The sequence below is a fragment of the Tachypleus tridentatus genome, chromosome 6, assembly GCF_004210375.1.
Source record: "Tachypleus tridentatus isolate NWPU-2018 chromosome 6, ASM421037v1, whole genome shotgun sequence".
Classification (NCBI taxonomy): domain Eukaryota; kingdom Metazoa; phylum Arthropoda; class Merostomata; order Xiphosura; family Limulidae; genus Tachypleus; species Tachypleus tridentatus.
The window spans coordinates 165,618,495-165,646,493 of record NC_134830.1 but is presented as its reverse complement, the minus strand read 5'-3'; the positions used below and the strand labels follow the sequence as shown (position 1 = coordinate 165,646,493).

At 36.0% G+C, this 27,999-nt stretch overlaps 1 pseudogene across 1 annotated transcript; it reads right to left on the bottom strand.

Moving 5' to 3' along the window:
* Positions 1-13: 13 nt before the first annotated feature.
* Positions 14-25,372, bottom strand: LOC143254370 (alcohol dehydrogenase class-3-like; annotated as a pseudogene). Its single transcript, XR_013030158.1, has 10 exons — positions 25,274-25,372; positions 21,414-21,515; positions 18,315-18,471; positions 16,805-16,892; positions 9,104-9,236; positions 7,726-7,942; positions 6,127-6,257; positions 5,673-5,807; positions 5,379-5,517; positions 14-185 (listed from the first exon to the last, which is right to left on the bottom strand). The product of XR_013030158.1 is annotated as an alcohol dehydrogenase class-3-like (transcript).
* Between the last annotated feature and the right edge of the window lie 2,627 nt (positions 25,373-27,999).

The following is a 27,999-nucleotide window of genomic DNA, read 5'->3' as shown; positions in this document are numbered from 1 at the left end:
AGTACACTTAGCATTTTCTAGATCAACTTTATTTTGCAACTTTAAACAAGACTACAGCAAAAAAAAAATTATTTGAAAAGGCTTCAAACTAATGCCCTAGGATACTTTATAAAGTGTTTTGTCATAAGCAAGAGTACCGGTAGGAAGCTGCCTTGTTCTAGTTGAACTTGACAACGGTGCGAATCCTAAAAATATGATTAGGTATTATTTAATAACATTCTTAACTGTTTCCATTTATAAAATATCAGTCTTTATGTTTTACAAAGTAAACTTAATATTTGAGACTACTAGAGAGTACCTCTTTCCTGTCGAGTTTTGGTTATTGTTTTAACGTTTATGACAACACTTTAAATAAAGTAACTTTTAGTAAACAAGTAACTCAGCTTTAGTAGTCAGTCAATCAGGGTACCATCTAGTAACTCAATATTTTCTGTATCAAATCAGAATTCCAGTCTTTCATTAATGTCTTGATTGACATAAGCCTATAAATTTGTATACATTAAAAGTACAGCTTTTCATATTTTTTTTTATTCAAAACAAACAAACAATAGGTATGGGAGTCTGAAAATTTTAAGCTTAAAAGAGGTTCTTTGTTTACTAAAGTTTGATAATTACTTATCCATACATACTTCTGATCAAAGTAGGCTACATTCATCGTAATTAAACAAAATCAACCTGATTATGAATAAAGCTAATTACTGTTCTTACGTTTCTAAAGCATCTGAAACCATTGTTTGATATTAATGGTGGCTAGTAATCGTGTTAAAGTTTCTTGTGGGTCTAAAGGTCCATTATCGTTTATGAAGATTATAAGCATCTAATATATTTCGTTTTACTTATTTTCACACAATCTTATTAATCCCTAATGGATTTTACCTTCAATTCTGTGGTATTACAACTTGCATAACAATAGGTAAAAAATATCATTCCTCCAAACACCTATTATCTACACCAGTAAATAAATAAATATACTTAGCTTTATTTAGTTATTTTACTTTTTTCCGTAGGGTTGAAGAAAGCCTATTCGGTCATAATTATGAAAACCAATGCTTATAAAGCCACCTTTATAAAAGGTATCGTGGAGACACAATTGGTATTACTTTTTATTTTTACTTTCCCCCTGGTGGACACAAGACTCCCAATGTGTTTCTTTGCATTAAAACGAAACATTTTCATGACCACTTTTACTATAATTTGTGCATAATGTCAGAATTGGCCATTTTATATCGAAGTATGGGCTTTAAAAGGATAAGTCTTGCAGTTGTAGCATATCCAGTGAAACTCACTACGGTTGCTCTTCCCTTTAATCTTGGCCAGGCGGATAAGGCACTCGACTCGTAATCCTTGGGTCTCGGGTTCGAATCCCCATCACACCAAATATGTTCGCCCCTTCAGCCGTGTGGCGTTATAATGTCACGGTCAATCCCACTATTCGTTGGTAATAGTGGGTGGTGATGACTAGTGACATTCACTTTAGTCTTTGCTAAATTAGCGATGGCTAGCGCAGATATAGCCCTCGTGTAACTTCCAAACCAAACCCTTCCATCTTAGGATGGTGATTTAACGATAATGTTGAATTTGACCTGGTGTAAAGAACTCGTTTTCAAGGACTTGGATTGAGCAAGAAATTATATAAATTGTTAGTTTTACAATGCAATTTTTTTTTTAAAGTTACTGTATGTAAGGTTAAAATATGCTGACAAAGAATGCAAACAATTTGATCTCGCCCTGTAGTCTTAATTTTGTATATTACCAACAAGTACTTCAAAATATCTGGTCGGGTGATAAGGGCGCTTGACTAGCAATCTGAGGGTCGCGGGTTTGTCCTTTCAGCCGTAAGAGTGTTATGTTAGTCAATCCCACTCTTCATTGGTGTAAAAAAATAAAAAGCTCTCAAGTAGGCGTTAATGGTGACTAGTTTTCTACATTATGGTTAATTGATGCTAATGTCCATCAAATAGTTTTTGTAAAAAGTTATTCGCACCAGATGATAAGACTTAAATTTATATTGTTTTTACCCACTTTTTAGTGTTAGTATTGGAAGTGGACACTCGGTTCCGTTAAGTTAATTTCGTGAAAAGATTACTTTGATTTCAAAATTGAGTAAGTGTACACAATTGCAGGGATGCCAACCGTTATCATTTGAGCGTAATTATTACAATTTTGGTGTATACATTACGACTATACGCTCATACAAATATTACGACTTGTTGCAACTCCCAAATTATTATATAGACCTGTACAATAAAGTGATAAATTGTCCCCCAGGGCTTGAAAGGGGTCAAAATAAAATATCTCGTGAGATACAAATAAATTTTGACAATAAATAAAAGACAGTCCAAATGGCTACTTGCGATAATAATGGTTGTGCTTGAAATAATGAAAAATATCTCCAACGTCTAGCAATATTTTGAGCGCGGTGCTTCTCCGTATTGGATACCTTAGGGAATCCATAGTGACGTCATCAGTGCTTGTCAGCCAATCAGTGCTCGCGTAGGTGGGTATTTCTCGTTTTCTAATGCGATCGTTCACAAGATGGAAAAAAAAATCCTCGTTCACCAGATTGTCTTGTTTCTAGCAAATCTAAAAGGACTAATAAAACTGAATCAAAAATTCAGGAAAGAGTATAGTGCAAAATATCTGATCAAAAGTCAGTGACAGTCGTGCGTTTTGTATAGTTTGTCATATCGATTTTTCTGTGGCTCATGGCAGGATAAACGAGTGTTCCAGGCATACAAAATCTCACCAACAAAAGGCTGAGGTGAAGACAAAAACGATTCAGATGACATTTATGAGTAAAAATTCAGAATATGAAACCATAAATGCAGAAGTGATGTTCAGGCAATTTGTCATTGCTCATAATTTACCCCTAGCTGTAGCCGATCATGTAGGACATCTTTTCAGAAAAATGTTTTAAGACTCCGATATAGCGAAAAAATATGGCTGTGCTAGAACCACAGTCATTGTAAAAATGTTGGGTTGTGAAGATGACAAAATGATTTCAAGCATACTGAACGGGCTCTGTCTACAATCATTTGAAATAGTTGGCATCTCTGCAACTATGATAAATTGAGATATATAAATTACCCTGATATGTGATCTTATTGCCATATAAAATATAACTGATAGTCAATTTTGATATTAGTGTAGAAGTCTGTAAGTTCTGGTGAGATAATAAATTGATTAGTTTGGACTATGCTTTTATACTGTTTAGAAGTTTTGAGAAACTTGTAAACAAATAGATAAAATTACAATGTGCTATTTTTTCTTTTATACAGATCGACCCCATTTTTTAAACGTTTGTAAAAGTGATAGGATTAAGGACAGTAAACAAGTAAAACCCTAGACTAAGATATTGTGACAGCTGGTAAACTTGAACTATGATAATCCCGTACTTTAAACCAAATTTAAAAAATGTCCAGCCAGGTCGTGTGCTAGTACAGAGTCGAGTCTCGCTGAGTAGGTATTTGGGTATTGATGTTAAATACCCAGGAGGGTCAGGTACATTAGACCTCTTCCTCCCTCCCGAACGTTGATTGCGTCTGTCTTTCAGGGATTTGTTTTATAATAGCTTTGGGCCATAGTAAAAGTATAACACCATACTCAGGCACATTTCAGGGCACAGTCCATGCATGGACGCACAAGAAAAGTTTTTTTTTCCTTTAATTATTTCTTCCTTTTTTTATTTTAATACATTTTATGTATTTTTTTTGTATTTTTCATATATATACATATATTTCTTTTTTATTTTCATTTAATATATATATTTTTTTTTTTTTTGTATTTTTCTTCTTTTCCTTCTTTTGTTGGTTTTCTCCATGGAGAAAATGCTACTACTACTAGTAGTAACCATAAAATAAAGAATAAAAATAATAATAATGAGAAAATTTAGGATCATTAAAAGAAAAACGAGGATTAAGTGTCTAGTGCAATGTGGCCAGCTTGTGCAACATTCCTTAAATAAATGTTAAAAGTGGAGAGGTATTTAGGACTATTTACATCATGTACATGGTATCTGTCGAGATCCCACATAAAGTTATTCTTATTGAAATATTTTAGTGCATTATGCAAGAGTCTTTCAGATATTGTGTCTATGTTTGCATACTTGTGGATGAAGTGCTAGTACAGTAGAAAGGTGGTTGGTTTGTTTTGAATTTCGCGCAAAGCTACACGAAATGTATCTGCGCTAGCTGTCCCTAATTTAGCAGTGTAAGACCAGAGGGAAGGCAGCTAGTCATCATCCACCGCCAACTCTTGGGTTACTTTTTTACCAACAGGTAGTGGGATTGTCTCTCACCTTATAACGGCTGAAAAGGCGACCATGTTTGTGACGGGGATTCGAACCCGCGAGTCGAGCGCTCTAAACCCTTGACCATGTCGGGCTAGAAAATGGCTTGAGTTATTGGCACGTTCTTACCCCAGTCCAATCTATTACAACATTATCATCTTTGACTATCAGGATAGAAATAACACGGTTAGCAATAGTGGTCATAATGTTATTTGCTTCTCTAAGCGAACCAAACGAATTATCTCCTTCCACAATTCCATTAAATTATCTTAAAACTTACTCTGGAGAAATCGGACAACTAGGATCAAGTTCATTGGCCACAAACACAATTGAATTCGTGCTTTCTCTTTGTGATCCGAAGCAAGTTGATTTTGTAATATCCTTAATTTGTTACAGTTAGTGGTTTATTGAATGAAAACCGAAGAATTAAAAGCATAATGCGACGTTTAATGTACTCCGCTAGTTTCTGCAATTTCTTCTGGCGGTTTGTCACCAACATTTGATAGAAATAGTTTCTTTGTTGATTTACTGATAAGTGTTGTTAACAGTCGTTCAAAAGATCGGTTAGGTATCTAATGTTATTATTACTCCCCTTTCAAAGTTGGATATATTCGTTTTTACCGATTGTCTTGCACATTAGTCATCATATGACAGTACCATTTACAGGACAACTGCTTGACACATCATATGATTAGTAATAATTATATATTGTTAGTGTGTGTTGTATTTCGCTCAAAGCTACAGGGAACATCTGTGTAGACGTTTTAGTATTTGAAGTGATACACTAGTGTGAAGGTGGCTACTAGTCATCAACCCGATCATTGGGCTACTCTTGTCAGACCGAATAATGTAGAGATTTGTTGTGTTTTGTTTTGTTTATTTCGGGAATGGAACATGGCTCTGTACTTAAGCTGCCCGCCAGTATTTATGATTTTAATATGTGGATGAATGACCCTATATTTTGATAAGTTTTAAGAGAACAAAATTTGTTTTTTGGAATTATTTTCATAAGAAAAGAATCCATTGGCTTGTTTGTTTATTGCTGGAAGTTAATATTGTGAAGTAACTTTTATCATTACAGTATACTTACGATTTCCCATCAATCATCAAATCGAAAGCTTTGTTGATTTCTTCAAAGGCAATGGTGTGTGTTATTAATTCCGCTACGGGGATACTTCCTTCCATGTAGCGATCTACGAGTTTGGGGATCCCCACATTACTTTTGTATCCTGGAAGTTGGAAAGTACGTTATTTTGTAATTAAAATTACCCACACTGTTGAAAACATACAATACAGTATAGAAGAACGTAATTCAATTTTAACACCTGCTTCAGAGGTCTGTAGTTAGACTTTCAAACACGACTGTACAGTATAATCTGATTACCTCCAAAGAAACTTCCCGTCAAGGTTCTGCCTAGCAACAGCTTGTAAGGCGGGAAAGCCAATTGTTCTTCAGCTCTTGTAACTCCAACAATCATCGCAACTCCCACACTGGGTGGCTCGCTTCAAAGGCTGATCTCTACGAGTTAAGAAAAACAAAATATATTTTAAAATGGTTCTGGATTTGTTCTTTATTTTAATTGTAATGCATTAGACATATCTGAGTAATTTACCAGTCTAAGGCGTTTTTGATATTTTCATTGCACAATAATCAATTGTAGGCTGCTTTTAGATACAAATGATGTTCATAATTGTATTTTCCATAGCTTTTTAAAACTATCCCCAATACATGTTATTTCTAGAATATAATTATATATATATATAGAACCATTCAGTACACTTAATCAACTTAGCCAAATAAGATATAAAAATATATCAAACACGTGAATTTCTTGTACCATCGTTTTCACGTTTCCAATACATTCAAATGTAAAATCAACACCACCTCCAGTCATTTCATGTAAAACCTCTTCAATTGGTCGGTCAAAATCTGTTGGATTCAAACATTCTGTGCATCCGAATTGTTTAGCTGTAAGAAAGGGACCGTTTAATAATTAGAAAGAAAAATATATATATATATGTATGTATGTATTGTTCCAGTAAAAATAAGCAAAGATAAATAATTATTGTACAAACAACAGACATAAATAAACTGAGCCTCCCTCTCGACAAAGTTCACTGTTTTTCACAATACTAAACTTAAATACATGAAATTATCAAAACAAATGATAATTATCTCGGTTTCAGTTTATTTATGTGGGAACTGTGTGATTTTATTAAAATCTTAATCCAGTTTTTATTTTTTTTAAATAAAACAAGCTGATGACAACTATTAAACTAAATTGTTAATAAATCGAAATGAAAATAATCCTATTGGAGATTTCATTTTCTTAGCTTCATCACTTTTAAGGAGGCCTGGCATGACCACGTGGTTGAGGCACTCGGCTCGTACTCTGAGGATCGCGGGTTCGAATCCCAGTCACACCAAACATGCCCTTTCAGCCGTGGGGGCGTTATATGTGACGGTCAATCCCACTATTCGATGCTAAAAGAATAGCCCAAGATTTGGCGGTGGGTGGTGATGACTAGCTGCCTTCCCTCTAGTATTACACTGCTAAATTAGGGAAGGCTAGCGCAGATAGCCCTCGTGTAGCGTTGCGCAAAATTCAAAAACAAACAAACTTAAGTTTTTAGATCATATGAAATGTTTGATTTTAATGGGGTTTTTTATTTCAATATATTTTATTGATATACAGTTAATAAGCACTACTATGTTACTGTTGTAAATCTTAGAACAGTAACCGTTTCAAACTTAAAGCCGGTGAACTATTGAAACTCGGGAGAACTAAAAAATACAATCAAAATTAAATTGACTACATATGTTTTTTTTTATTTTCAATACATCACATTCTTTCGGCGTTTAAACTAGTATTTTAAATTATTATACTGCATTTATGAATGTAATTTCATAGTGTCTTTTATCTATAATTCAGTATACTGGCTCACCATTGCCTCAATAAAACCAAGACTTAAATATTCGTGGCACAGTTAGCCTATTGTATAGCTTTGCATTTAACAACAATAGAAAACAGCATTGAACGACAAGCTTCTTAAACAGGGACTTATGGAAGATAAATTTTGAAATTATTTTAAGCTCAGTGGTCAAATAAGAGGATAACTTGATTGTTATGTCTCAAATCTAATTATTACACAGTGTTGTCTGACAAAAAAATTCTAGATAACATGGTGACAAAAACTGCCAAAAAGAAAAAAAGCTAACAAAAATAATGTTATATTCTGTTTCTGCTAAAGTTAACGACTGCTTTGTGATAAATTTTAACTAGGGGCAGTTTCTAGAATTTAATGTGTATTCTTGGTTCGGTCTCACTTCATATTAAAAATCAAATAAAATATATTTTTAGAACTGTTGCGTCACAGGTGTGAGTAGATAGGATATTATGAAAAATCAACCACGTCCACGAAATTTATATTCCTACCTTTCTCAAACTTGTCAGGGTTCATGTCAATGCCAATGATGCGGCTGGCTCCACTGTCTTTACATCCTACTACAACAGACAGTCCTACTCCCCCCAGGCCCCAAACAGCAGTGGTTGACCCGGGTTTTACCTTCGCAGCGTTGGCTGCAGCACCGTAGCCCGTGGTAAAACCACAACCAATAAGGCATATGTCTGTCATTGCAGCGTTAGGGTTCACCTACCATGTAACATTACATCCTTTATAGCCTTACATAGTATGAGAACAAAATAATTAAACCACTCATACACAAATCTTACGTAAGAACTGCAGGAAATTTCGTATTAATAATGCTTCCTGACATCACTTACCCTACAACACCTAAATGAAATAATCCACAACAATTATGGTATGAACACCTTTTTTAAACTGACGAAACATTATAATTAAACAAATTTATTATGAGATGTGTTATTAGACCCATTACATATTGAACACAACATTCTTTATTCAGATGGACTCAATAACTTCGTGTCTTTTGTTTCGTTTATAAAGAAAAATGTATAATTGCATTGCAACTAAACCTTGCACGTTATTGCTAATGAGGCCCTTCCCTCAATATAGAGCTAATAATGTTGGCAGGGATGCGATACACATACGAACATTATTTGTATAGAATGTAGTGTTAAAAACCAATAGCCCTGATACAAATATATTATAAAAGTATAATTAAAAACATGTACAGTTAATGTTCACCATATCTGCGACATAAATGTTGTTAAGGAGAACATTCTAGCAGAAACACTTTCATCGTTAATAGGCAAGAAAATTATTCCCACAAAACTAAAGTTAATAAATAAATATATAAGACGAAGTTGAGGTTGAGTTTATTAAGGCTAGAAAGGAAGGTTAGGATATATTTTCTCATTACCTAGAGCGTAACAAAATTAGCCCTAATTGGTTTGAGTTACGTGTTATATTTAAATCATCAATAAATGGCCCAGAACCAAACCAGTATGGGAAGCGATTAGGCTTAACTTCTTGTTTACGATAACGTTGTACTTGGTTCGCCCCCTGTTTCTTTTCCAATTAGCAATACGGCTGACTTTGGTAAGGTTTAACAAACACGAATTGTTTTACATATAGTCTGTCTGACCTTTCTTGCATAGATAATAAATCAACGTAGCTTTTAGACATATATTTCGTCAAGCTTGCTTGGTTTAAATATTCAAAACCTTAAAGATAAGATATAAACCATATTAAAGACAGGTGGTGCTAGCAGTCACCTATATACATCCACAGACATATGATGAACTGTCTTCATTCCATCGCACTGTAAGCTTACTAAAATGCACAATTGCGAAATGTTTACATCACTTCTTATTGCAACACTGTGCTTACCTTGACGACGGCAATATCAGGTAAAACTGTATACTCAGAAAAAGTACTGGTACCCAGAAAATGGTGAATCTGTTTTCCGTTACAACTGAACCGCGTGGTGTCATCAGGCATCACTCCTCGTGACTGGGAGTCACTGCAACAAGTAGAATGTGTATATATAAAATCAGTGATGACGAGAGAACCTACTTGTAGAGAAAAATATATATGTAAAAACGGCTGGTTTGGGTTGAGAACAATTTTTACGTAGAGGAGCGAACAACGTTTCGACCTCCTTCGGTCATCATCAGGTTCACAAAGAAAGAGAGAGGTAATAAATATAATCAAACATCTAAGCATACCCTCTACATTCCTATACTCAGTTACACAACTCCCTTCAAACATGTGGTCAGCTATCGGTCAGTTATCTCTTTTTTTCTTTGTGAACCTGACGATGACCGAAGAAGGTCGATACGTTGTTCGTTCCTCTGCATAAAAAAAATAATTAACGTTAATTAACTTGTTTTGGTATGCACATATATGTATATACTATATATGTAAAAATATGTGCATACCAAAACAAGTTAATTAACGTATAAATACAATTAGCATATTTGAGATACATGTTTAACAAGAAACAAACTTGACGCACAAAACACGCATTAGAACAAGCAAAACATGCGAATAAGAAACAAAGACGCTTATTTTTAAGACTTAAAAACAAAATCGTTTAATATAATAAAAGTCAAATTCATAATTGCAAATTAGCTAAAAATATTTCAGGTGAAAATGAGCTTGCTGCTCCCTAATGGCACAGTGGCATGTCTGTGGACTCGCATCGCTAGAAACCGGGTTTCGTTAACCGTGGTGGGCAGAGCATAGACAGCCCATTGTGTAATCTCATACTTAATTCCAACTAAAGAACCGAACTTGCTTTTCAATTACAAAAGCATTGAGTGACTAGCTTTCAGTACAACTGTTTTTTTTGTTGTTTGTTTATTTCTAGCCGCGACTCATAGAACGACTTCAAATGTGTTTGTTTTTCATCAAATACAAACAGTTGTCTCATAACTCCGTCATTTCTTGACCGATTTGAGATACATTTACAGTTTTTGACTCAGGAGATCAACCCCTTCAAGTGATATTATGATCACGCCAAAGTTCTCTTACATTCGTTTACTGCCTCAAGTAATTTTTTTAATTTTAGTAGGCTGGTAGAGGTACTGATGTGTAATAAAATCGAATAGGATAAACTCGCGTTCCATGTTTGGTATTGCTGGCGATAAAAAAAAAGCAATAAAAAGGAAAAGTAGAGTCTCATGGATTAATTTACACCTAAAATAATATTTAGTACCGCAGCTATTAAAGATTCCCTCATTTTGTTGTTGGAATCCTGTGTTACTGAGATCAGTTCTTTTGGAATATCTCTCAAGTACTATTTTACCAAAGATTATATTTTTTTCCTTACATATGATATAAGTATTAGTTCTAGATTTTTTCTGTATCCACTTTTGCAAAAGAAAGCAGCTACGTTTGTCATCACTGTTGCCTTGGCCAGGTGAGTAAAGGCATTCGACTCGTAATCCGAGGGTCGTGGGTTCGAATCCCGGTCGCACCAAACATGCTCGCCCTTTCAGCCGTGGGGGCGTTATAATGTTTGGTCAATTCCACTATTCATTGGTAAAAGAGTAGCTCAAGAGTTGGCGGTGGGTGGTGATGACGAGCTGCCTTCCCTCTAGTCTTACACTGCTAAATCAGGAACGGCTAGCGCAAAAAGCCCTCGAGTTGCTTTGCGCGAAATTCATGAAAACAAAATAAACAAACTGTTGCCTTATCAACTTTGTGTTTGTTTGGAAGCATGTTTAATTTTATAGACAACAATCATAACAACTGACATATGATATTAAAGCTATTAAACGTTTAGAAATTATGATGAATATCGAAGATAAGTTTGTCTCTTCAATATAATAAACATAAGTACAATTTTAAGTAATATATGGAAATATAAAAACAAGTTGTTTATACTTTAACTAACATAAACAAAACTGATTATAGAATGCTTGCAACTAAAGATAAAAAAAATATTTTAATGTCGAAAAAATCAGCGTATAATCTTACGTATTAATTTACCTACGTTATGTTTCTTAAAAAAACAATTATCAACTTGTAGTTTTCAGTGTTATATCAATATTGGAAATACATCGACTGGTGTCTTATTAGATTTCTCTTCGTTTAAAAAAAATGTCTAACTTATATCAGCAGTGTTATATAGGATGAAAATATTTGTAAAATAACTACAAAGCTGCTGTTTATTTTTTTCTTATATAAACAACTGTTTCACTTCTATTTTTATTTTTTTCTTATGCGTTTGTATAGATATGTTCGGTTTTCAAAACGCTGAAGGCCTGGCATTGCCGGGTGGTTAAGGCACTTGAGTCGTAATCTGAGGATCGCAAGTTCGAATCACCGTCACACCAAACATGTTCGCCCTTTCAGCCATTTGGCGTTATAATGTGTCGACCAATCCAACTATTCCTTGGTAAAAGAGTAGCCCAAGAGTTGGTGGTGAGTGGTGATGAATATCTGCCTTCCCTCTGGTCTTACACTGCTAAATTAGGGACGGCTAGCGCAGATAGCCCTCGTGTAGTTTTGACCGCGAAATTCAAAACAAACAAACGAGGTTTCCGTTACGGCAAGTTCCACCTATTTTTTCATTAGGTTACACGATTATTTAGCTTCTCAGAAACTACTACTCGTATTCGTTTTCCCATTTTTGTTACCCAAGAAATTGAACATTATTACCTTTCAATTCGTCTACCGAACAGTAACTTTCTGCTTTTTTCTTCTCACTCAAGAAGGAGGTCTAAGGTGATCAAATGGAACACGATCAAATCATTACCGATTTTATATCCAACTATAACTATCCTTACCCAGCGTTGACCTAAACAGAGGGCCGATATTTAGGTATTTTTAAGTAGAAAGAACCAAATGAATATCTCGTGATATTGACATTTTTTGCGAACAACGCCCTGCGTGGTTGGTTGACGTTACTTCGAAAATGCTGCTCTGGTTCGGTCTCAGCTTTATGATAAGTGGCTTGTCTATTTCGTTCGCTGTCAAGGCGTGTTCCTCTTTCTTGTGGAGTCTCACTTTGTCGCTTTTGTTACATATGTTTCACTGCTTGTGATTGGTAAACTGTTTTGTTGTGTTTTTTTTTCTTTTCTAGACAATTGACGCTGAGGTCAGAAATGTCTTTCGTGCCTAACTTCCCTCCCAAATAAAGTTTAAAAAATATTTCACAACTTCGCAGATTCAACCTATGTATTTTTTTTTTTTTTTCAGAACTTCGAGAGTTCAACTTGTCTATTCTATTTTTGTAGAATTTCGCGGGATCGACTTGTCTATTCTACAACAATATTGGTCTCGTTTGTCAGTAGACACGACAAAGTTTAATGGATTTTTATTCTGATACCACAACGGCAGCTCACCTCTCAGTTGTTGTTGTTTAGGGCCCGGCATGGCCAACCGTGTTAAGGCGTGCGACTCGTAATCTGAGGGTCGCAAGTTCGCGCCCGAGTCGCGCCAAACATGCTTGCCCTCCCAGCCGTGGGGGCGTTATAAAGTGACAGTCAATCCCACTATTCTTTGGTAAAAGAGTAGCCCAAGAGTTGGCGGTGGGTGGTGATGACTAGCTGCCTTCTCTCTAGTCTTACACTGCTAAATTAGGGACGGCTAGCACAGATAGCCATCGAGTAGCTTTGTGCAAAATTCCAAAACAAACAAACAATTGTTGTTGTTTTCTTTGACGTCATTTCCATGTAAATCAGATCATAAATGGAGTTCGTCTTCTCGGTGAAAAAAAAAAAAAAAGCTTTCATTGAAATTAAAAATATGAAGTCACAAATATGAAACCAGAGTGCACTAATTCCATCAAATTAAAATCCGTGGCAGGAATTTAGGTTTAAACAATATTTCAAACCCAGTTGTATTTTGGTACCTGTAAGAAAACCCAGGTGGTCAGAAACTTTTGTTTCTCTTCACCCACGCGATGAGAGAAAGTTAGTGGCAAACAAATTTTTGGGCCACTGAGCTTATTTTGACACTTGGATTGTTGGGATGGTGTTTGAAGACGTAAATGCCAGAAAAGCTAAAACGTTGACTTGGACAAAAGGATAATTTGTCATGATCTTGATTGAAACTTGGACAGTGAATGTGATGACCTTTGATGTGTTGCTTGAGGTTTGGAGAAGCAATGAGAACCAGATCAAGTACATAATTACTAATCTTATATTAAGCATATACCTTTACTATATGATTTAAATGTGGTTTATAGGCCTACTAAAGGCCGGATTAAGGTTTTTATTGACCCTAGGCTTTTCAACTTATAGACCCTTCCTCGAGACAGAACCTCTACGTGCAATAGTTTTATAGTCATAGCTTGAGACCCCTACTTAATGTGAGGCCCTGGGCTTCATCCCGGTAAGCTCACGCTTTAATCCGGGGTTGGGCTTACTATTATAAGGGTTGAAAGGTACAAACAAATAGACACAACCTTAGCTTTACATATTAAATATGTCAACTTATTCCCTTGAAAAGTCAATTATAATATGAAACAGGTTGCGCCTAGTACAGTACGAAATAATGCGAAACAGCTGACGTCACCGAGATTTATCACTCATACCACAAATCTTTGTTCAATCTGTAGATGTGAAAAACAGGTAATTACGACGATAAAAACATAAACAAAATGTGATGCTGGTGTAGACCAGAGAAGACGTTAACATCACAAAACTATAAAAATTATGGAACGAAAACCACGAACAAAAGTCCAATAAAATGCACTTTCAATGTGATATTAATTAAATACAATAATGTATAAAAGAATATACTACTATTTTTGTTTTCTGTAACTACGTTATACTCTATTATTATTTCTTTATTGTCAGTTTTGTTAACAATTAATTAAGATGTCTCATGTGTATATTTTATTCTATAATAAGTGAATGGTTTTAAAACCAATTTAAACTGCGTGAAAATACTCAAATTATGAAACAATGCATTTTAATTAATATAAGTATCATTATTATTCATTGTCGGGTTGGTTTCCAGTTCCGATTTAGCTTGTTTTTCATAGACCAGCAGTTTACACTAATTCTATATTTCAATATTCCTTAGACAATATTCAAATGGTTACTCTTACTGGTTTGGTTTGAATTTTGCGCAAAGCTACACGCTAGTCGTCCCTACTTTAGCAGTGTAAGACTAGAGGGAAGGCAGCTAGTCATCACCACCCACCGTCAACTCTTGGGTTGCTCTTTCACCAACGAATAGTGGGATTGACCGTATTATTATAACTCCCCCCACGGCTGAAAGAGCGAGATGTTTGGTGGGACAGGGATTTGAACCCGCGACCCTCAGATTACGAGTCAAGTGCCTTAACCACCTGGCAATGCCGGGCCTACTCTTACTGGTCTATACGTTGTTGTAAAATACCTTTGCGATCTAAAGAAAATTGTTAGTTCGAAACTTCATCATTTTAATGTCCTCCGCTGGTACAGCGATAGGTCTATGAATTTACAACGCTAAAATTAGGGGTTCGATGTCCCTCGGTGGACTCAGCAGATAGCCCGATTTGGCTTTGCTATAAGAAAACACACACACGTCCCCTCAAAATAAAAATATAAAAAAGAAATTTTGTGATTGTTTAACTTATTCGTTAATTTTGATACACGGACAGAATAGTGTATAACATTCCTGCTTTCCAATAACAGGAAACAGGACCAAGGGTTCGCCATTATCTATATGTACATACACACACATAGTCTACCAATAAGTAAACAGACACTAATTCCAGAAAGGCTGTCCGTTTATCAATCGAACGAGAATGAAAAAAAAATTATAACACTATTCTGGAATGCAGTGGAACCTGACTTGAATATGGTTATACACCGTATTTACAAAATCTGAAACCTGAGCAAATAAAAATAAACACCCACTCCTATAGAAGAACCAGGATGGAAGTGTTCCTACAATTATTATTTTTTTTATATATATGTGTGTGGGGAATCTTTTTACGTGAATCTATCAAGGACAGACCACACATACTTTGTAGAACTCAAAATTAAACGATTAGTCTGACTACGGGAAAAATGACAGTAACCTGACCTTGAGATAACCATTTTGTGACTCTGGCTGAATGAGTAGGCACACCCATCGAACACTACTTCATCTGGTAAATTAACTGTTAAAATAAACAGATGGAATATTTTCTCGAGAACTGTGACGTTTCGAGCTCCAGCTACCAACCATATGGCACCGTCTGTTCAAAACAGAAGCATAACCGTATTTTATCGCGGTTTACAGGCGGTTCAACGAGAGATCTTCGAGTAATAAAAGCCAGACTGACGTGTCCAAGAAATGCAAACGCAGGTGATCCACTGTTTGAGAAATGTTAAAATCTGGACTCGTCAGAAGAAAAAAGAATACTGTTCGAAAAGACAGGAGGGTGAGAAAGCGCCTTCGATTGCTACTGTTGCCGACATACAGTCTTGCCTGGTGTAAAGATGGCTTCCATCTAACTAGTTTACTATTGTTGAACGTGTTTTACACATGGTGTGTAATTACACGTACACTTATGTTCTAAAATAAGCAGCTGATTAACACTTGTCCTCGTAGCACAAGAAGTATCTTAGACGGGATCTAGGAGTCCAAGTCGTGTAGAAGTTATTATTTCTCGATATTTCCGAATTACCGTGAACAGCGATCATTTCCAGCTCATCTTCCAACAACGAGACCGTCAAAACACGATTAATTAATTAATTCTTAGGATATTTTCGTTCATCGGGTAGCCGAGTGTATTCTGAAACTTATACTGAATTGCACTTGTATTTATACATCAGAATTACTTGCAAGCGGTTGTATGCCAATTGCTTCCCATAACTATACTTTTTTGTATTAATATAACCGACAAAATAGGAAAATAACACATATTTCTTATATTTTATAAAAGAATGAATTACGTAGAGAATCAATTACCAGGTTTGGTTTGTTTTGAATTTCGCACAAACCTACACGAGGGCTACCTGCGCTAGCCATCCCTATTTTAGCAGTGTGGGACTAGAGGGAAGGCAGCTACTCATCATTATCCACCGCCAACTCTTGGGAATAGTGGGATTGACCGTTCATTATAACGCCCCCACGGCTGAAAGGGCGAGCATGTTTGGTGTGACGGGGATTTGAACCCGCGACCCTCGGATTACGAGTCGAGTGCCTTAACCACCTGACCGTACTGGGCCTTACGTGTGATAAATTCTCCTTTTAATACAATTTATACGTAAAAATAAAACATTTTTATTACAGATATACGCATCATAAATGCACAACCGCGCCAGTTAAAATGTAACACTGTATAATTCAACCATTGCTACAGTAGTAAAAAAAGTGTAATTTTATGTTGTTTGTTAGTGCGTATATCTATAATAGTATGTTATATGTTTACACAGTAATCTCGTCAGAAGTGTGCAAAACTGAATAATCACCTTTACGCCTATGGCATAATATATGAAAAAAACAAGTTTTATGTGCGTAAAATTGATCGCAAGACAGTTTTGCTGCATAGAAAGCACCATAGCTAGTTAAGTGCCTGAGAAATAGCTAATTTTATGTTCCATTTTACTCACCCGAGGGTAGAAAAACAAACAATTAAGGAAGAAAAAGTTTGTCTACCTGAGCTGAGGACATATGTTGCTGTCGGGTCGTCGACACGAGGAACACTCCTGACATTCTGACAACCACAATGGAATAACATGGTCACCTGGAAGAGAGATATGATGTGAAATATACTCGCCAGCTGATAAATTCTATGTCATTTTAAATATTTCTGTTGGAAGTGTTTGGGTTCCATTTTGCGCAAGGCTACACGAGGGCTATTCGTCCCTACTTTATCAGTGGAAGACCAAAGGGAAGTCATCACCACCCACTGCCAACTCTTTGGAAAGGGTTATTATGATGAAAAGAAAATAATAAAATTTAAAGTTCTATGTTACGATTATTGCTTTCAAAATGTACATGTTTGGTTTTCTCAAATAAAGTAAGATTTATGCAGTGAAGTGATAAGAAAGATCTAATAATTGGGATAGGCGAAACTGAAAAATATGAAATATTTACAGATAATTCAACCCGGCTGTGGGAGCGTTATTATGTGATGTTCAATCCCACTATTTGTTGGTAAAAGAATAGCCCAAGAGTTGGCGGTGAGTGGTAATGACTAGCTGCCTTCCCTCTAGTCTTATACTGCTAAATTAGGGAGGGTTAGCGCAGATAGCTCTCGTGTAGCTTTGCGCGAAATTCAAAAACAAACAAACAAACATTAAAGCGATTACACTTAACAATTAAGGGACTAACGACATGGCTACCGCTTGACATCAAGAGACAACAGTCAATGCAAAATGCATGCATTTCAGTACAGAGGTCAGTGGATTTGATTTTCGAAAACAGGGACGTGTATAAATAGGTTGTTATTAGTGAAAAGACAACGCTTTAAACCAAAGATGAAAATCAAAAACATTCTTTTAAACACATTGCCACATTGTCAATCCATGTGAGCTCTCTCATGGATAAAATAGAGTTTACTTAGAAAGCTTAAAGTAATTTAATTTTTGATATTCATTTCGACTGAAACGAACATTATCCTAAAAGACAAGGATGTACATGTGTAAAAGGACTTATTTAAGAAATTAGCCTCCGTTCCCCTTAAGCTCTCCTTTACGTAAATAGTTAGGTGGTTAGGGGGCGCTGGCATTCGTAATCTGAGGATGGTGGGTTCGATCCCTGCCACACCAAACATGCTCATTCATTCAACTGTGAGGGAGTTATAAAGTGACTGTCAATCCCACTATTCGTTGGTAAAAGAGTAGCCCAAGAGTTAGCGGTGGGTAGCGATGACTAGCTGCCTTTCCTCTAATCTTACACTGCTAAATTACAGACAGCTAACGCAGATAGCCCTCGAGTAGCTTTGCGCTAAAAGGTTTGTTAATTTAGAATTATGTAAACCATTAAAATATAATTTATGTATCTGTAGTAAATCAATTGAATAATTGTAATTTCCATTTTTTTTATCCGTTTCTATCGCAAGTATTGCTGTAAACCCGTTTCTATCGCAAGTATTGCTGTAAACCCAATTCGTTTTGAATCTTTTACAACATTTGTGAATATAAAAGTAACGGGTTGAACTCACCCGGCTTCACTTTTGTCACCTCGTTTCCGACACTTTCCACTATTCCAGCACCTTCGTGGCCAAGGATACAGGGGAAGTTGGCTTTGGCAGTAGGGACACCTGGATCAACTCCATTTTTCATGTGGAGATCTGTGTGGCAGACTCCTGTAGCCTCGATCTACACAGATGGAATGTTCAAGAATGAAATTTTAACTCATTCGAAGTCTTTTTATAAATTGACACTGGACATGGTAGCCTAATCCTTACGAATATTCTCTCGCTGTTAGAGTGGTAAGTCTAATTATTTACAACGCTAAAATCAGAGGTTCCATTTCCCTCGGTCGACTCAGCAGATAGCCCAATGTGGCTTTGTTATAAGAAAAACACACACCTTACGAATAATAATTATTCTGGAATATTAACTTAACCACTATGATAGTTTAAAAACTAAATTACTGTATTCAAGTAAAATATATTACCAAACTACATCATAACCTTCTAATTTAGCTCGATAAAACTTATGCTGAAGGGGGCCTACAATCCCCACAACTACTTGATAACCATCCCCACAACCATCTTATTTGGATTTCAATGAATCTTCCGTTGCTTAAACATTTTTCATTTGCAATTTGATGTATAATTGGAGCGACACAAAGTAACACCATTACCTCTTGGTATATTTCTTGCAGTTCCCCCGCCTCCTTCCCGTAATAGCGTGTCTTTCGTTGTTTTCTACATTTTGTGGAATTCCATTTTTGTTTTCCTACCACGAACCAGGCGCCTATGATTTTAGAGAACCTAATTTTTTTTCAAATCACTTCAGATTGTTTCTTTATTGACTAACACCTTTACCAGAACCTCATTAAAAACAAAATAAAAAGCAACTGATTTTCGCACCATTTGTGAAAAAGGTGTCAAAAAAAAATACAGATATCGACATACCATCAATATTAAGTGAATAAGTGTACAGATCTTGTTTCGATAAAGCAACATTAATAGAAGAAAAGATTGTTTATTTTGGCATTTCGCGCAACGCTACTCAAGGGCTATCTGCGCTAGCCGTTCCTAATTTATGTAGTGTAAGACTAGAGGGAACGCAGGTAGTCATCACCACCCACGCCAACTCTTGGGCTACTCTTTTATCAACGAATAGGAAGATTGACCGTCACATTATAACGCCCCCACAGCTGAAAGGACGATCATGTTTGGTGCGACGGGGACTTGAACCCGCGACCCTCAGATTACGAGTCGAATGTCTCAACCCACGTGGCCATGTCGGGCCAGAGGGAGAGAAGGAAGTGGTTTGTAAGTGCAAGTATGTACGATGCTCGTGGGAAATGTCCTCGATGTCAGTGAGGATGCAACAGTTTAGATTCAGAGGTCGAAAATGGCACAAAAGGCAGATTGGAAACAGTCACAGAGCAAGTCAAAGGCATGAAGAAAGTAAAAAGGAATGACTGATTAAGCTATTCCATTAAAGAGAGATGAAGATTAAATGTCTAGCCATACTTCTGAAGATCCCTTGGAATTCGTGGACACCAAAAAAAACAACGGAGATCAAAAAACTGAAGTGTAAAAGCAAGACATTCAAAGCACCGTTGTTGTTGTAGTACTCCAACACAGCGCGGGAACGAAGTCTATACAATTAGACAGTTTTTTTGGCATCGAATTCGCAGTGACATCAATTGACGAAGCTCGACGGATGACATCAAGTTTCAGTGTTCTTGACAAGAACCATCTATTGCTAGCGTTCTCTGCTCGACTGTATTAAGGATTGTACATATCTTGTTACTCCTAGGAGATCCAAGTCGTTTCATGAATGTGATTGGAAATTATATTTATAAGAAATATGATGATAAAAAAACTATTATCATCTGCCAACAATGTGCAACAAGCTGCCAGAGAAAGGTTGTACTGTTGTGTTAGTCGATGAGAGAGATTGAAGATTGGAGAACAAACTTTTAAAAGAGCTAGATGGCGCTTTCATCGATTGAGCCAAGAGACCGAGTGGGTAAGTCAACAACACAACACCACATGTACATCATCTAAGTTTGTTACTGTGTACGGTGGGAGTCAGAAACTTGAGATAGCGTCACTAAATCTGCGAATTTTTTCGCAAAACTTTGTGTGGAATTTTAGTTCAACCTTAAAACACTAAAATAGTTTTAGCTCATTCCAGAATGATATTAAGGTCTGCCAAACGGTCCAAATCTTTGGTGCCTAGCCCGTGAAAACACTGTTAAATACAAAGTTATCATACATAAATGTTCTTTTCTTTTGTGATCATAGGCGTAGGGGCTGGGAGCAGTAGCCCCTTGTTTGCAGTACATATGGTCATTCGGGCAAAAACTATACAGTTCCCCTTCTGAAAATTTTCCTGTACGCCTGTGTTTGTAATGATGACTGTTATCCCCCCTTACAGTTGTTGTAGGTTTATTAAATATGTTTGATATTTATATTATAAACCACGCATATGGAAATTAAGCTACTCACATAAACTAATAAGTAATGCTTACTAGAAAACAACATTAAAAATAACCAAGTCATAACATAATTGTCATGAGACATTAGTATTATGCCTTCTATATTTTAACATTAATTTTGTCTCGTTCCTTGGGTATTTAAAGGCTAGAAGAGTGTGTAACAGTAGTATTTCAACCAATTTTTATTCGTCATATCCGTTTCCGACGACGCGTTTTGCTCAATCTAGACCTCATAAGGGCAGCTGGAATACAAACACGTTAATGGTCAGCACACTATAAAAGTTATTCGTTGCAAAAACAATTGTCATGGTGTGAAAGCCTTTTTCAAGTTGGCTAAGAATGATTATAATTATTTTACTTGTTAAACAAAATATAATAGGCCTAATACGAAAATCATGTTTTTTATTTTTTTTTACATTTATATCCGAGCATCCCATTTAATAATATTTTCCCTCACACATTTCCCTATGAAATATTTCCCTTCATTCGTCTGATTTTCCCAAAAATTTCCATTCCCGTGAGAGCACTGTAATTTGGGTTGTCTCCTTAGCTGATTCCACATGTTTATTACATATCACAAATCACCCAGCACTGGAACACTAAATCAGTTAAATAACTTGATGAATATTTATCTCACCTTGACTCGAACTTCTTTACTTTTAGGTGGCGCCACCTCTATGGTTTCTATGGAGAGCGGTTTCCCTGCTTCCCATGCAACAGCAGCTCGACATTTTATTGGCTATAGAATGTCAAAAAAAAAGACATTTATTTTCAAAAAATTGTCCTTTTTTATGTAGTTACACAAAAATGTGAACGATTCTATAGCCTAACGAACAAAACTTAGCTATTACTGCGTAATAATTGAAAGAAGGTTTGTACATTTATTGTTTGTATAAATTTGTCGTTAAACTCTTTATTAACAAGTTTTTAGGATTCTTCTATTTCCCAGATCATAACAAGTTCTAGTATTTTCCACCTTGGGGACTTAATATGAACTATGTTAACACTCATTGAATATAGGAAATATAACAAGTATAGAAGTAAGCGTTGTTAACTGGATGTGAGGACTAAAAGAAAGTTAAGGCACATTTGTTGGTGGCTTTAAACCTAGCAATCTACCCCTTTACCATTGTCCCTCCCTATATCGTTAAAGTATGTTTGCTAACAACAAAAAATTCGAGTTATTGCTAGTGGTGCCCCGAGAGGCCCTAAAGGAATATATGCTAAAAATAGAGGTTCAGTATTCGTGCTGGGCACAGGGAAGATAGTGTACTGTGTCGCTTTAAGCTTAACCAAAAACAAATAAACTGCTAGGACTGAAAATAACTTTTAAAAAAAGGAGGAATCTTCTCTGTCAAGCTGTCACCCCTTCTGTTTCTGTACTTTTGCTTTACTAAGAAGACCGAAATGAAATATAAATATCAAGCTTTTGATGACGTAATCTGAGTTAATTAGGTCGCTACACTTTGAAAATAAAAATAATATTGTTTCTATTAATCTTACAATATAAATTAAAGCCTGAATTTAAAAGTAACAGATTTAAGAGTTAACATATAAAAAGAAAAAAAAAGAGAGAAATAAATGATTTTATAGTGTAAACAGTGTTAGAACGCAGTTTCGCATGGGCATCGCGCAGGCCAACCTACGCACAGCAAAAACTTCTTGCCGAGTTGCGCCTTGCGAAACTCGAAGTTGTTTTCAAAGTATGAAAGAATTACGAGGTGACAACTTTCTTACCAAAGGATAGAGTTATTTGTGTCCTTGACATGCGATTTCGAGGACTTCCGTGATTAAACATACTCTGAACTTGCACAACGAATTTAGTTAGACTAACCATTCGACTAGAAAGCCTAGCATTGCATAATCAGTGAGGAGGGTAACTTAGTTCATAAAGAGAGCAGTTTTCCTTGTTATAAACTTTTGAACATTCATTTCTTTTTAATTATACTAAATAAATGGAAAAACGTCTTTAGACATACTTCACTGTACTAGAAAAATTTTAAATTTTGGACAGAAATTGAAGAAATAACTCAAATTAGAAACTGTATTTTCTAAGCAGATACTCTAATTTATTCTCGGCTACGTAAGTAGTAGGGCCCAGCATGGGCAGGTGGTTTGAGGCGTTTCAGTCGTAATCAGAGGGTCGAGGGTTCGAATCCCCGTCGCACCAAACATGCTCGCTCTTTCAGCTGTGGGGTCGTTATAATGTGACGGTTAATCCTCTATTCATTGGTAAAAGAGTAGTCCAAGTCTTACACTGCTAAATTAGTGACACATAGTCCTCGTGTAGCTTTGTGCGAAACTCATAAACAAACAAACGTAAGCAGTAAATGATGAAATGAACAAAACTGTTACTTTTGAGTTTCTGTACAATTTTGTGGTTAATAGCTTTATATTTCCTGAAAAGTTTGTTTGTTTGTTTTTAATTTCGCGCAAAGCTACTCGAAGGCTATCTGCGCTAGCCGTTCCTAATTTAATAGTGTAAGACTAGAGGAAAGGCAGCTAGTCATCACCACTCAACGCCAAACTCTTGGGCTACCCTTTTATCAACGAATAGTGGGGTTGATCGTCACATTATAAAATCCCCACGGTTGAAATGGCGAGCATGTTTGGTGCGACCGGGATTCGGACCCGCAACCCACGGATTATGAGTCGAACTCCTTAACACATGTGGCCATGCCGGGCCGTTGCATCTAATGTCGTGATCAGTTTGTAATATCGTACAAAAAACAGGAATAGACGATATGTAAGGAAAACGTTTCGATTTTGCGGTGTCCGCTAATTCTGTGGACAGTTTCCAACGTCGTACTATAGACAGTAAGAGACGATTTGTCGGACTGTTTGGTTTGTTTTATTTTGAATTTCGCGCAAAGCTATACGAGGGCTATCTTCGCTAGCCACCCCTAATTTAGGACTACTCTTTTACCAACAAATAGTAGGATTGACCGTAACATTATAATGCCCCCACAGCTGAAAGGGTGAGCATATTTAGTGTAAAGACGATTCGAACCCGCGACCCTCGGATTACGAGTCGAACGCCTTAACACGCTTGGCCATGCCGGGCCCTTCCTGAAAAGATTTTGCTGTTTATCGAATTGGAAGAAAGCCCGTCCAAGCCAGGTAGTTAGTGCACTCGACTCGTAATCTGAGGGTTGTGGGTCTGACTCTCCGTTGCACCAAACATGATCGCCGTGTCAGCAGTGGGGGAGTTATATGTTACGGTTAATCCCACTATTCGTTGGTAAAAGAGTAGCCCAAGAGCTAGCGGTGGGTGGTGATGACTGACTGTCTTCTCTCTATTCTTTCACTGTTAAATTAGGGATGGTTAGAGTAGGTAGCTTTCATGTAGCGTTGAGCGAAATTCAAAAAAACAAACAACTCTGTTGGAAAGTGTTGTATTTTTGTTAGTTTGTTTCCTCGATCAGTAAAAAATCAACGACAATAAGCTTTACATATAAATTTATGACTGTGTAGTTGCAGTTTGTTTTTTTAAAGAAAAACCCTTTTAAACGATGATTTGATACTTAACTTGAGAATTATAAATTTTAAGCGTAAAGTAAACCTTAACAATCATGTGCTTTAATTTTTACAACTCAAAGTATATTATTGAACAATAAGGTGACGTTGCTTTTTGCAAAGTGAAACCTCTCTATACATACTAGTTAACGATTCAAATACAAACTTTTTTTTCCGGTAATGTATTTTTTACATGATTCAGAACAATACGGTTTCTGTATTGTTTCGTAAAAGCAACTTTTTTTTTTAACGCCACTTTAGTAGCGGAGTAACATGTTCATCCATCAGGTATTCTTTTAACTCATTACTGATTTATAACACTACGCAACACAAATATTGTTCCTGGATAGTATGTGTTATTTATTAATTGCTTACGTTGTAAAAGTACAGAAAATAACCATTATTTCCTTCAAACTTTGCTTTTTTTGACCTGGATAATGAAATTTAGAAATTAATCTATTTGCTATGTGAAAACGGGCAAATTTGCACATTTTCATTTACATAAGGTCTGAATAAAACAACATATGAATCAAGATTTACATGTATTTATACTAAAGTTATACAAAAATGTTTAGAAGTGAGCAGTTTTTCGAGATTTGCGACTGTAATGTAAGTCACTTTCACGTATCAGCCTCCAAATTTTGTCTCCCATCATGTTTTCGTTATACGCTCCCATATCACAAAAGCAAAGTTTGAAGAAAAAAATAGGTCTTTTCCATTTATTTTAGGCATAAGCAATTGCGAAATAACACTTTCTGCCCAGGAACAAGAAAAAGTAAAAATTGTGTTACATAGAGTTATTCAATACGAATAAGAGAAGAACATATATATCACGGCGGTCATAAACATCTGTTTAATATCTTAGTAAAAGAAGAGTTAAAAACCTGAAACAAGAAATCAAATACTTAGAATAAATCAGTAGATCTGGTTAAGCTTTAATTTCAAATTTCCTAAGAACCTTAATCACAAAGACAACCATACCTTGCCTGTCATTTTCTAACGTTTTGTTCCACTGTCTCGAAACATGTCGTGTCCGCTGTTTATATACAACTATTCCTTCAAAACGTCACGTGACTCTGAGGTGAAACAAAATACTGCAGTAAGTTTCCTTCCACGAAATCATCTGTTAACGATAAACGCGTATCTCGAACAAACCAATAGTAATCAATATGAAAACCGGGGACATTTTTTAGTTAGTTAGTGAATTAAAATTTTTGGATATACTTCATACGAAACATTTCATTTCAGTAAAACTCCAATTACACTTTATCAACATTCACCTCTGAAATGACTTCAGTACAGTCATGAATAATGCCGATACCAACTTTTTTTTCGCAAGCAGGATATTCTATATTAAACTGTTAATAATTAACCACGTTAGCATTCACATTTTAACATTTAACTTAAATAATAAACTTGTTGTTGGGCACCTTTTAGCGTGAATGAAATGCTGAAAAATTATTTTTCGCGGTCGGCTCTGAGCGAAACCAAGAGCACAATTAACCTCTTTAAAGTCCATGAATTAATTTCGACTGATATATTAACTTAAACTTTTCCTTCATTGAGGACGGGTAGTTTTGCTTGTACTCAGTAAAACACACAACAGGGGCCTAACGTTAGAACATACAACATACAAGGCGCCAATTTACTAAGCACTCGGTAGAGTCCTCTGTTGACATCTATTTCATTCAACAATGTAGAAAGGAACAACTAACCCCTAACTTTGTAAATGTAAAACTATCAAAGAAATTTAATCAATGCACAAACATTATCCAAAATTTACAGAAAAAACTACTTAAAGCCATGTTGAACATGAAATACAAAGAACTAGATGACTTACAAAAACAAAAAATGATTCTAGATCATCAACTGGCATGCTGCATTAAAAATAGACTTATGGACTTACACAACGAAACAAACCAAATCAACACTAGGAATGACAGGGACAAAAAGATCTGCCACAACAAAAAACTAGAGAAAACTAAGATGCAAACAACAGAAAAGACACCAACACAACAAACCGTTGACTAACCTCATAGGCCTGGCATGACCTAGCGCGTTAAGGCGTGCACTTCGTAATCTGAGGGTCGCGGGTTCGCGCCCGAGTCGCGCCAAACATGCTCGCCCTCCCAACCGTGGGGGCGTTATAATGTGACGGTCAATCCCACTATTCGTTGGTAAAAGAGTAGCCGAAGAGTTGGCGGTGGGTGGTGATGACTAGCTGCCTTCCCTCTAGTCTTACACTGCTAAATTAGGGACGGCTAGCACAGATAGTCCTCGAGTAGCTTTGTGCGAAATTCCAAAACAAACAGACTAACCTCATAATTAATAGATCCGACCGATAATTAAACACAGATGAGATGCTTCTACTTAACAAAGGGCTCAACTTCGCAACAGCACCTAGGTATATCCAAACCTCAGAAATTAAAGCATCTTTAGAAGACCTAGCCAGAAGACTTGTGCTACTTTCTACAGAAAACAAAACAACTAAAAAACAACCGAAAACAACCAACAGAAAGAAGACAACTTCAAAATTCTATTGACATCCAACAGTCAAACTTCTCAGGAAAAATTAAAAATTTATATTTTCCAGAAACACCTAGAAACATCTTAAACGATTCTTTCAAAGAATTTTCTCACAAAACCGTCAACATAATTTCACAAAACAGAAAACTAAAAAACAATCTTACAAAAAGAGGCATTAATTCCATTAAAAACCTAAAACAAGACAAAAACATAGAAATTCTAAGAGCAGATAAAGGAAACGCTATAGTCATAATGAACACGAATGAATACATTCAAAAAATGAAAAACATCCTATCAGACACAAACAAATTTAAACCAATACACGCAAATTCAACAAAGACACACGAAACAAAATACTACTAAAAATGAAAAAAGCCAACACAATTTCACAAACACTTTATTCCTACCTATGCAAGACCGACTCACGCACACCACAAATATACGGCATCCCCAAACCTCACAAACCAGATTGTCCACTACGACCAATAATGTCACATATGAATCGTTTAATTACAATCTTGGTAAATACATAGCATGGGCATTCTCCAAATATGTAAGATCAGCCAGCTTATTCATCAAAGACTTTTAATTTCAGATATAACCTTAATCAACTTAATAATAAAGTTTTAATGGACAGTTTCGATGTTATATCCTTCTTTACAAAAGTTCTAACCGCTGAAGCCTGCAAGATAGCCTTAGAACTCTATATCCGAGACCCTAACCCATGAATAGTTATTTCCAGCAACCAATTAGCGACTGTCATAGAATTCACCAGGATGAAGACAAGCTTCATGTTCAACAACCATAACTATATACAAACAAATGGCTTAACCGTGAGCAACCCAGTATCACCAGTTCTAGCCAATATTTTTATGACACAAGTTGAAACACTAGCAATTAACACAGCATTACGTCCACTACTATACTGGTACGGATATGTAGACGACACGATTGCGGGACTCATATCTACAGAACATACACTTAATTTTTTCGATCACATTAACTCTATACATCCCAACATTAACTTCACATGTGAACAGAAAGAAAGCAATCAAATATCATTTCTTAACCTCAAAATTACAAGAATCGATACACAATTTAAAACAGAAATCCACCGAAAAATCACCCACACTGGACTATACATGAAACAAAACAAAAACTCAATATACTAAGAAACCAAA